This window comes from Pteropus vampyrus, unplaced genomic scaffold, assembly GCF_000151845.1.
Source record: "Pteropus vampyrus isolate Shadow unplaced genomic scaffold, Pvam_2.0 Scaffold39, whole genome shotgun sequence".
In the NCBI taxonomy this organism is placed as follows: Eukaryota; Metazoa; Chordata; class Mammalia; order Chiroptera; family Pteropodidae; genus Pteropus; species Pteropus vampyrus.
The window spans coordinates 1842843-1854071 of NW_011888820.1; positions in this window are offsets into that span (position 1 = coordinate 1842843).

An 11229-nucleotide genomic window follows, 5' to 3' on the forward strand; every position below is an offset into this window, starting at 1 on the left:
TCTGTTTCTCACAGCTACTTGGAATAGAGTACAGTGAACTTTGGCAGAATTATATAAAAGCAATCTTAGTGGCAACTAATGTAGCAAGAGTCAAAAATGTATTTCTTATAAGGCGAACGTTAATAACTTGTAGGTGTGTGAATTTTAAAAATAATCATGTCTTTCTTTATATTGTGCAATCTTCTGGTAATGAGAATGAACTGTTTCAAAAAAGAAAAGCTATTTTTTGTAAAAATATACTGCCAGGTACATACCTCTAATGTAAGTCAAATAAATAGTTTTGCAGACATTTATGGTTATAAATATTCAGTATCTGTGATGACCTAAAATTATTTAAATAAGTCAATGTCGCATATTTTAAAAAATTTCTTGTGCTAATCTCTTCCTGGGCCAAAGCCTTAGGACATAACTGGGCATTCTGTTACATTGTGAACGATTGATACAGGGATGGGGTGAGGATCACCGAAGTCCTCAGGACTGCTGGTTGGTTCGAGGTAGCCACAGCCCCAGTCTGGTTGCTTCAGGGCTTACGTACCTGGATGATGACCTAAAGAGATGGCAGAAATGAAGACTATCGGCTGTCATTACTCTTCCATAATTCCCTCATCCTGTCCACAGAGATGCTGTCCCATTGCCATTTACTTTAGCATCCAGTTACAGAACAGATCATTGTCTATCTGTAATGAGGGATTTATGAAGCTGTTGGAGGTGTTGGTATTCCTACATGGAGCCCGGTTGTGGCCACTCAAAGGTTGGGAAGATGAGTGGGGAGCAGAACAGAGCAGGGATTTTTGACAAGTACTGCTCAGCTGAACTCCTAAATATATCTCTTCTCATATAACAAATACTTTTGTTTGTGATTGATGTGCCCCTCCAAATGGCATTTAGTATGTTGATGACTCTAACATACTAAAATGAGTGCTCCATTAAAAACAAAAACTTGGTATGACAAAGTGTGATTGGATTTAAAATGCGTTTCAACATTACATTGGATAATGGAAGAACAACAAGAGCTGTTAATTTCTTGAATTGAAAATGTCAGCTGCTGCAAATATTTTAAAGGATATGAAAAAATTTATACTTTCTTTTGCTTTATTGATGTATAATTGACATCCAATAAACTGCACATATTCAACACATATAATTTGATATGTTTGAAATGTGTATACACCTATCAAGCTATCACCACAATTAAGAGCGAACAAATGGATCTCCCCAAACTTTCCTCCTATCTCCTTATAGTCTTTCCTACTGCTCCTCAGTGCTCACTCACCTTCCCCTGGCAAACACTGAACTGCTTTTTAATCACTATAGATCACATTACATTTTCTAGAGTAGGTGTCAGCAAACTATGTGGCTTGTGAGTTAACTGCCTGTTTATATAAATAAAGCTTTATTGGTACACAGTCATGCTCATTCATTTATACATTGTCTATGACTGCCTTTGCTATACAATATCAGAGTTGACTAGTTGAAACAGAGACCCTATGGCCTGCAAATGTTTACTATCAGGAACTTTACAGAAAAAAAAATTGTTAATCCTTATTCTGAATTTTTGTATAAATGGAATCATAGGATTCATCTTCTTTTTGGTCTGGCCTCTTTCCTTCAGAATAATTATGAGATTCATCTTTGTCGCTGCATGTATCGTAGTTTATTCTTATTACTGAGAAATCATCTTTTGTGTGGGTATACTGAGACTTGTTTATTTTTCTACCTGTCGATGTATGTTTGGGTTATTTTCAGTTTGGGGCTATTACAAGTAAAGCTGCAATGAATTTTTATATACAAGACTTTGCCTGGTCATATTTATTTTAGATAAATACCTAGGAGGGGAAGAATTGGATTATGTAGTAGGTATATATTTAACTTGGTAAGAAACTGTTAAATTGTTTTTCAAATAGTGGTGCTATTTTTCTTTTCTCACCAGAAGTGTATGAGATTTCAGTTTCCTTACATCTTTACCAACACTTTGGGCGGGCAATCTTTAAGATTTTCACCATTCTGTACATGACCACGTATAATGGTATTTCATTAGAGTTTTGCATTTTGTGAATTACTAATGTTAAGCATGTTTCTATGTGCGTATTTGCATTTTGTATTTGTCTGTGTCTGTGTGTGTATGTGTGTGTGTGAAGACTCTATTCAAATCTTGTATTCACATTTTATTGGGTTGTTTGCTTTTGTATTGGGTTTTGAGAGTCCTTTATATTCTCTGGATACAAATGCTTTGCCAGATTTATCTTCCAGCCTGTAGCTCTTTGTCTTATTAACAGTATCTTTTAAAAGCAAGAGTTTTCAAAGTTGATGAAGTCTAATCAATTTATTCTTTATGGAGTGTACCACTGATGTTATATTTAAGAAATCTCTACCTAGCCTAAGGTCACAGAAATTCTCTTATGCTTTCTTCTAGAAGTTTTTTAATTTTAGGTTTTACATATAGGTTTGTGATTCATTTTGAGCTAACTTCTGAATATGTATGAAGTATGGATGCCCCTTTTTCCTCTTTTGTTTTTTTCTTTCTCCTTTTTTGTGGGCGGGGCATGTGGATTCAATTATTCCCATACCATTGATTGAAAAGACTATCTACTGAAATGACTATTTCACCTTTTAAAAATCAGTTGTCTATTTATGTGTGGGGTTATTTCTGGACCCTTTATTCTGTTTCATTTATGTGTTTATTTTTACACAGATACCACATTCTTTGATTACTCTAGATTTATAAGTATTATAAATCCTATAGCACTAGCCCTTCACCTTTGTTCTTTTTAAAAATTGTTTTGGGTATTCTGTGTCCTTTCCATTTTCATATGAATTTTAAAATTAGCTTTCCAGTTTTTATAAAAAATGCCTGCTGAATATTGATTGAGATTTCATTGCATCTATAGGTCAACTTGGGAAGGATTGACATCTTAACAATATTTACTCTTTCAACCTGCGACTCCATTTATTAATGTCTTCTTTAATTTCTCTCAGCAATGTTTTATAGTTTTCAATACACAGGTTTTTCACATCTTTTTTAAAATCAGAATTATTCCTGAGTATTTCATATTTTATAATATTATACTTTATAATTTTAATTTCTATTTGTTGCTAATATATAGAAAAACAATTGATTTTTTTGTACATTTATCTTGTATCTTGCAAAACTCATTTTTTAATTCTAGGAGCTTTATGTAGATTATTACTGACTTTCTGCATAGATGACAATGTCATTTGTGAACAAAGAGTTTTATTTCTGTCTCAAATCTGTATTTTTTTTGTACTGATGACTTTTTCTTTTATTTTCAAGAAATCATTTACATTCATAGTAAAAATTTTGTTACTCTTTTCTTTCCCCCAGCTTTATTGAAATATAATAGACAATTAGTTACTTGCATTTATGTTGTACAATTTAATGAGTATTTTTTCAATTATAATTGGCATACAATAACATATTAGTTTCAGTTGTATGACATAGTGATTAGATATCTGTATAACTCACAAAGTGATCACCCCACTAAATCTAGTACCCCTCTTCCTCTTTACATATTTATTACTACATTATTAACTAACTTACTTATGCTACACTTTATATCTCCGTGTCTATTTTGTAACTATCCATTTGTACTTCTTAATCTCTTTGCTCTTTTTCACTATCCTCCCAACTCCCCTCCTATCTAGTAGCTCTAAATATTCTATGAGTTCGTTTCTGTTTTCTGTTGTTGTAGTTTCTTTTGTTCTTTAGATTCCACATGTATGTGAAATCATATGTTATTTGTTTTTATCTGACTGATTTCATTCATCGCAATACCCTCTAAGTCTATCAAGGCAATATCTTTTCCTATCTCCTTCCTTTTAGTCTATGTCTTTTAATCTGAAATGAGTCTCTAGTAGGCAGCATATGTAGAAGTCTTGTTTTCTTATCCATCCAGCTTCTCCATCTTTTGGTTGGAGCACTTAATTCTTTTCCATTTGAGGTACTTGTTGATAGGAATGTAGTTATTACCATTTTTATTCATGTTTTTGATACATGTTTTTACTTTTTAAAGAAGTACCTCCAACATTTTCTGTAATACTGATTTGGTGCTGATAAATTCCTTTAGCTTATTTTTGTCTGGGAAGCTCTTTATTTGTCCTTTGACTCTAAATGATAGCTTTGCCGGATAAAGTATTCTTGGTTATAGATCCTGGGTTTTCATCACTTTGAATATTTCGTGCCAAGCCCTTCTGTCCTGCATAGTTTCTTTTGAGAAATCAACCGCCAGTCTTATGGGTGCTCCCTTGTAGGTAACTGCTTTTCTCTTGCTGCTTTTAAGATTTTTCTCTTTGTATTTAACCTTTGGCATTTTAATTATGATATGTCTTATTATAGGCCTCTTTGGATTCATCTTATTTAGGACTCCCTGAGCTTCCTTCTATTGTCTATTTCCTTTACCAGGTTAGAGAAGTTTTCCATCATTATTTCTTCAAATAGCTCTTTAACTTCTTGTTCTCCTTCAGGTACCCCTATGACATGGATATTTTTACATTTAATTGTGTCTTATAGGCTCCTTAAATTATTATTATAGCCTTGACTTCTTTTTTCTTGCCATTTTGAGTGAGTGTCCTTGGCTTCCCCATCCTCTATATTGATGGTTTGATCCTCTTCTTTATCCACTCTGTTGATTCCCTCTAATATACCCCTCTGATATACTCTTCATCTCAGATAATGTGTTCTTCATTTCTAACTGGTTCCTTTTTATAATTTCCATTTCCATTTTTATGTTTTTTATCTCTTTATTAAAGTTCTCACTGAGTTCATCTACACATCCCTTAATTTCATTGAGCACCAGTGTTTTGAACTCTGCATCTGTTAGATTACTTGACTCCATTATTCCTTGATCTGTGTACTGTTCTCTCATGTGGTTTCTGCTTCTGTGTCAGTTTCCATATACAGATCAAAGCTCCTAAGTCCCCCAGTCTTATTAGCCTGGCTTTTTAGTAGGTGTCCAGTGGCACAGTCCTTAGAGGGGTTCAGCTGTGCTCCTTCGGGGCCAAGCAATCCACAGATATTGTACTTATAGTTATCTCAAGAAACCACACCAGAAACCAAGGCCAGCTACCACCAGTGTTTGTCTTGACTCTGCTCAGCAAGTGGCACAGGACTCACCAAGGACACAACTGAATGTGACTCTGGACGGGCTGCAAGTTGGGAGAGGCGGAATTTCAGGGAATATTCTGGACGGAGTGACCTCTGTTTAAAGATGTCTCAGCTATGGTGGTGCTGGGTCTGCACACTGGAAGTGAGGAGGGCTCAACAGAAGAGCAATGAATATTGCCAGCACTTCTGCCCAGGAGAAAGCCTTGCCTCTGGCCCTCACTCCTACAATTCAGTGTCCCCTGTAAGTCCCTGGTGACCCCCAAGCAGCCAACCAAACTCTGGTGCTCTGAGCGAGCAGATCTGTCACCAGGAGTGTCTACTCGCAGACATGGCCGCTTTACGAGGCATCTGCAGCTGCTGGCTGCTGCAGCCTCTGTCCCACTGAGCCACTGAGGACCGGGCATCCTGTATCTTCGTCCCCTCCTACCTCCTCCTGTTACAGAGTGATTTCTTATTTCTCTCTCTAGTTGTAGGGCTTCCGTTCATCTAGACCCCAGGTGACTCTGCTTGCTGTTTGTTCTGTGTTTTTCATTTCAACTTTGATGTGGTTGCTAGAGAGGATGGATGAGCAAAGCTTCTATCATCTATGCCATTTTGCCCGGTTCTCCAATCTGTATTTTTAAATTTTATTTTTCTTGCCTAATCAGACTCTGGCCAGAACCTGCAGTTCAGTGTTGAATAGCAGATATCTTTGCCTTTTATCTGATCTTGGGAGGAAATCGTTCTACTTTTCACCATTAAGTTGATTGTAGAGTTGTTGATTTTTTTTTTGTTTGTTTGTAGATAGCCTTTTTCAGGTTGAGCAAATTATCTTCTATTCTTAGTTTTCACAGACTTTTTTATCAGAAATGAGTGCTGGATTTTGTCAAATTCCTCTTAAGTGTATACTGAGATTATATAGATTTTTTTTTTTCCTAGTTTGTTATATGTTGAAATACATTGATTGGTTTTTTAAACATTAAATCAACCATGAATTCTTGGAATAAACCTCCCTTTGTGATGATGTATTATGCTTTTGATATAATGTTGGATTTGATGTGCTAAAATTTTGTTCAGAATGTTTGTATCTGTGTTCATGAGGTCTGTCGATCTGTGGTTTTCCTTTCTTCTACTCTTTGTTTAGTATCAGTATCAGTATCAGGTTAATAATGTTGGCCTCATAGAGTGAGTTGTTGTTTCTTCTCTCCTTGACGATTTTCTGAAAGGATATGTAGAATTGGTGTTATTTCTTTCTTAAATATTTGGTAAAATCACCAGTGAAGCCATATGAGCCTAGATTTTTCTTGGTGATTTTTTTTTTAAATTACAAATCCAATTTCTTTATTTGATACAGGTCAATTTGGTTATATATTTCTTCTTGAGTGAGTTTTAGCCATTTGTGTCTTTTTAGAAATTTATTCATTTCATTTAAGTTTTCAACTTTACTGGCATAAAGTTGTTTATAATATTCACTTACTATCTTCGTGCTATTTGTATAATGTGTAATGAAATTACCTCACTAATTTCTGATATTTGTAATTTGTGTTCTTTTCTTTTTTTCCTAGTCAATCTGGCTAGATGTTTACTTAGTAAAATTAATTCCATTGATTATCTCTATTTCTTTTGCATTTTACATTCCTTTGATTTCCACTTTAGTTTTTATTTTCTTTCTTCTGTTTATTTTGGGCTTAATTTACTCTTCTTATCCTAGTTGCTTAAGGTAGAAGCCAAGGTCATTGATATGAGACTTTTCTTCTTTTCTAATGTAGGCTAATGTTCTAATGTCTCCCCCAATTACTATTTTAGAGGCATCTCACAAATTTAGACATATGCTTTCATCTTTATTTAGTTCAAAATATTTTCTGTATTGTCTTTTTTCTTTTCTTTGACTCACAGATTTTTTTTTTTTTTGAGAGTGTTAGTTTCCAAATATTTAGGGATTTTCCAGTGATATTTCTGCTATTAATTTCTGATGTAATTCCATCATGGTCAGAGAACATATTTCATATGGCTTGAATTCTTTTACATTTATTAAGATTTGTTGTTTTGGTCTACAATATGGCTTATTTTAGTAATTGTTTTTGCATACACTTGAAAGCAATATGTATTCTGCTTTTGCTGTGTGGAGTATTATGTCAATGACACTCAGGTCAAATTAGTCAATAGGGCTCTTATTAATTTTCTGTCTACTTTTTCTATCAATTGAGAGTGGGAATTCAGAATCTCTCACTATACTGTTGAATTTATATATTTCTATTGGTAGTAATATCAGTTTTTGCTTTATCAATTTTGAAGATCTGATATTAGGTACATCAAATGTTTAGGATTATTATGTCTCTGATTAACTGACTTCTTTTTAATCATGAAGTGACTTTCTTTATCTTTTTAATCATGAAGTGACTTTCTTTTCTCTGAAATCTATGTTGATATTAATATAGCCACCCCAGGTTTTTTATTTGTATTTTTTATATATACACACATATATGTGTGTGTGTGTATATATATATATGTATATATATGTATTTCATCTTTTTAACCTATTTGTGTTTTTATATTTAAAGTGCATTTTTTGAAACAGCACATAGTGGTCTTACTTTATGATTCGATCTGAGAGTCTCTGCCTCTTAATTGAGGTTTTTAAATCACTTACATTTAATATGATTATTGATATGCTAAGATTTAATATTATCCTCTTGGTATTTTTTTTTTTTTGGTCCCATCTGTTCTCTTTCAACTATTTTCTTTTCTGTCTTATTTTGGATTAATCAAATATAGTTTGTAATTCCATTTCTGTTGGAAATATCTTTAATTTCTCTTTGTTTATGAAAGACACTTTTGCTGAATATAGAAGTCTATGTTGACAGTTTTTCTTCTTTTGGTTCTGAAAGATATTGTTCTACTGTGTTTTCACTTGCATTATTTCAAGATACCTATCATCATGCTAATTTTTGTTTCTTTGTAGTATAGGCATGCCTTAGAGATATTGTGGACTTGGTTTCAGACCACTGCAATAAAGTGAGAATTACATTAAAATGAGTAGTAATCTTTTTACTGGTAGAGAATCTTGCCTTCAATAGGTAAAAAATGCAACATCTATGAAGCACAATAAAGTGAAGCACCATAAAATGAGGTATGCCTGCAAATATATCTGTTTTCTCTGTTTTTAAAATTCTTTCTCTAAAACTGGTTTAGAGCAATTTGATTATGTTGTTCTTAGTGTGTTTTTCTTCTTGATTTATGTGCTAGGCGTTAGTTGAAGTTCTTGCATTTATGAGTTGATAGTTTTTGCCAAATTTTGAAAATATTCTTCAAATATTTTTCTACCACCTCTCTGCACTCTTTCACAGACTCCAATTATATGTGTAATGGGCAACTTTAAATTTCTCCATATTTCGCTGATTTTTTTTTCACTTTTTAAATTAATTTTTTCTTTTCTGTTTTGTTTTGAATAGTTTCAGTTGCTATATTTTACAGTTCACTAATCTTTTTTGGGGTGGGTATTGTTTAATATCACTAATCCTATTGTATTTTTCTTCTCAGATATTGTAGTTTTTGTCTCTAGTGGTTTGAGTGCTTTTTACATCTTCTATGTCTCGACCTATTGTTTAAAAATATGTGGAATGCAATTGTCATAAGCATTTTAGTGTATTTACCAATGAGTATATGTTAGGATTACATCTGTCTGATTGATTAATTATTGTCCTTATTTTAGTTTTTCTTTTTTCCTTCCTCTTTACGTGCCTTATAATCTTTGATAGGATACCAAACCTTGTAAATTTTAAGTTTGGATGCTGAGTATTTTTATCTTTCTGAAAATATTGTGTTTTATTCTGGGATGTTGTTTGAACCTCTTTAGTCATGAGTTGTTTATAATTTGTTAGGTGGATTCAGAACAATGCTCAGTCTCGGCTAATTTTTCCCTGTTACCACATCAAGATTGTCATCATCATTCTTCCCAATGTCCTGTGAATTGTTAGTTTTCTTTTATTTCAGATAGTCTTCTCCCTGGCTTTGGGTAATTTTCCTCCCATGCACACCTTGATCAATAGTTTGCCAAATATTTTTGTGGGACCATCTGCAGAACTCTGGAGTTCTCTCTGTGCAGTCTCTTTTCTCTTGTATTCTTGTCTACGAACTCCAACTGCCTTGATCTCCCTGAGCACTCACCTCCGTCTTGTCAGCTCAGAAAATACATAGGTTTTTTTTCTTGGGTTTCCCCTCTCTACACCTTTCTCTGAAATTCTTTCAATGCTATAGACTGGGCAATCATAGGATTTAACTTTTTTCTGTCTCTCAGAGATCACCATCTTTTGTTGCCCGATGTCCAGTGCCTCAGATATCATCCTTCTATATATTTTCTGTGAAATTTTTGTTTCAAGTGGGAAGGTAAATCTGATTCCTAGTACTTCATCTGAAACTGGCTATACATTTTTTTTTTTTTAAATATTTGTACAAACAAATTTTCTCATTGATGGTGACTCTCTAGATTTTGATTACATCTTTTAAAAATCTTGATCAGGAATCGCATCCAGCATTTTAAGATTTAAACTTGATATTAAAAAGTTATATTAACAAAAAAGCAAGCTAAAGATTTTCATTAAATATTTGAAAGTATTTTATTTGGTCATTTATGTCTATTTATCAATTTCTTCTCCAATGCTTTGCATTTCATGCTTGTAATTACGTAAAAGAAACTGTGATGAATTTTAAAATCACTTCCAAATTAAATTCCCTCAAACTCCTTTCTACACCTCTCTCTGAAGTTCTTTTAATACCCCTAGGCTTGGGCAGTCATATGGCTTACCTCACTTTTTTCTGTCTCTCAGAGGGCACTATCTTTTGTGGCCTGATGTCCAGTTTTCTCAGTGTGCTATATAAATATTAGAATTTTCTATTTGTACCATGACACGAAAAATGTTTAGAAGTGCTGACTTAAAAAATATGACTAAAGCAGTGAGCTGCTCTTCTGAAAAATGTTCACAGAAATTGCATTTTATAATTTTGGGGCATTTTTGTACCTCCTGAAAGCTATTTATGGACTCCTTCAGTTAAGGCTCTCTGTTTTAGTGAATGGAAAGGCTGCAGGCCATCCTTCACAAAAATTCTTTCTCTCAGCTGAGCATTTGAAAGGTGTATAGTAGGAATGAATTAAAAATTAAGAGGAGAAATGCATCTTTAAGTAAAGGCTGAGTTCTATAGTCAGTGCTTACAGCCAGATTTACTTTTGAAAATCTTTTAAATCTCCTGTAAAATGAAATATCCATGTTTGTATATATGATCCTATTCTGTACTTCTTTTAAACATGCTAAAAATTGAGGACTGTTGAGTTTAAAGAGGAACAAAAGAAATGTCTATGTATAGATGTTTGGGTTTCCCAAACACCTCTGTTTAAATTTCCCAATTCCTAGGTTAAATAGGGTAAAGGTAGAAATGCCTAATGTAGGCCTGGACGTGCAAGGTTTAGTTGATCTCATAATAAGAGTAAACATCTTAAAAATGTTTAATTTTAACCTGAATACGTGTAAATAGATTACTTTATTCTTGTGAAGATTAAATAAAATAGTGCAATCTTACCCTATAAGGACTCTTGGATAGTAGAAGTGGTTTATGATCTAAAGTTAGAAGCTAAAAGCTCCTAAGTTAAAAGCTCCACTGGTAGGTTTTTGTTTGTTTGTTTTTGTTTTGTTTTGTTTTTGATATGGAAGAGTTAGGCATGCACATATCTTTATATATTAAAAGACAAAATATAAAATCTTATTAAATAGTTAATATTGGTGAGAGTCACAAACTTCTCTGAGCAGAGAATTCCATAATAAACTCTAAGATATGAACCTCTCTTAGTTTTGAAATGTGATATAGAGAATACAAAATGGAGTATAGCAGTTGGGGGAAATAAGATTCTCTCTAGATGTGAGAAGAGTAAGAATTGAGTAGTTATAGTTTATGGGGGTCTTTTATGAAATGCATCTGCAAGATGCATTGAGTGTTACATACAAATTATTTTAAAAAGCCCCAATAGAGAAAAATATCTTGTTTCGGGATATATACATACTGATAAAATATTATACACATAAAAATAGGCAAGGGGATGATAAACTAAGAAAATATTTGAATACTGATGGAGATTA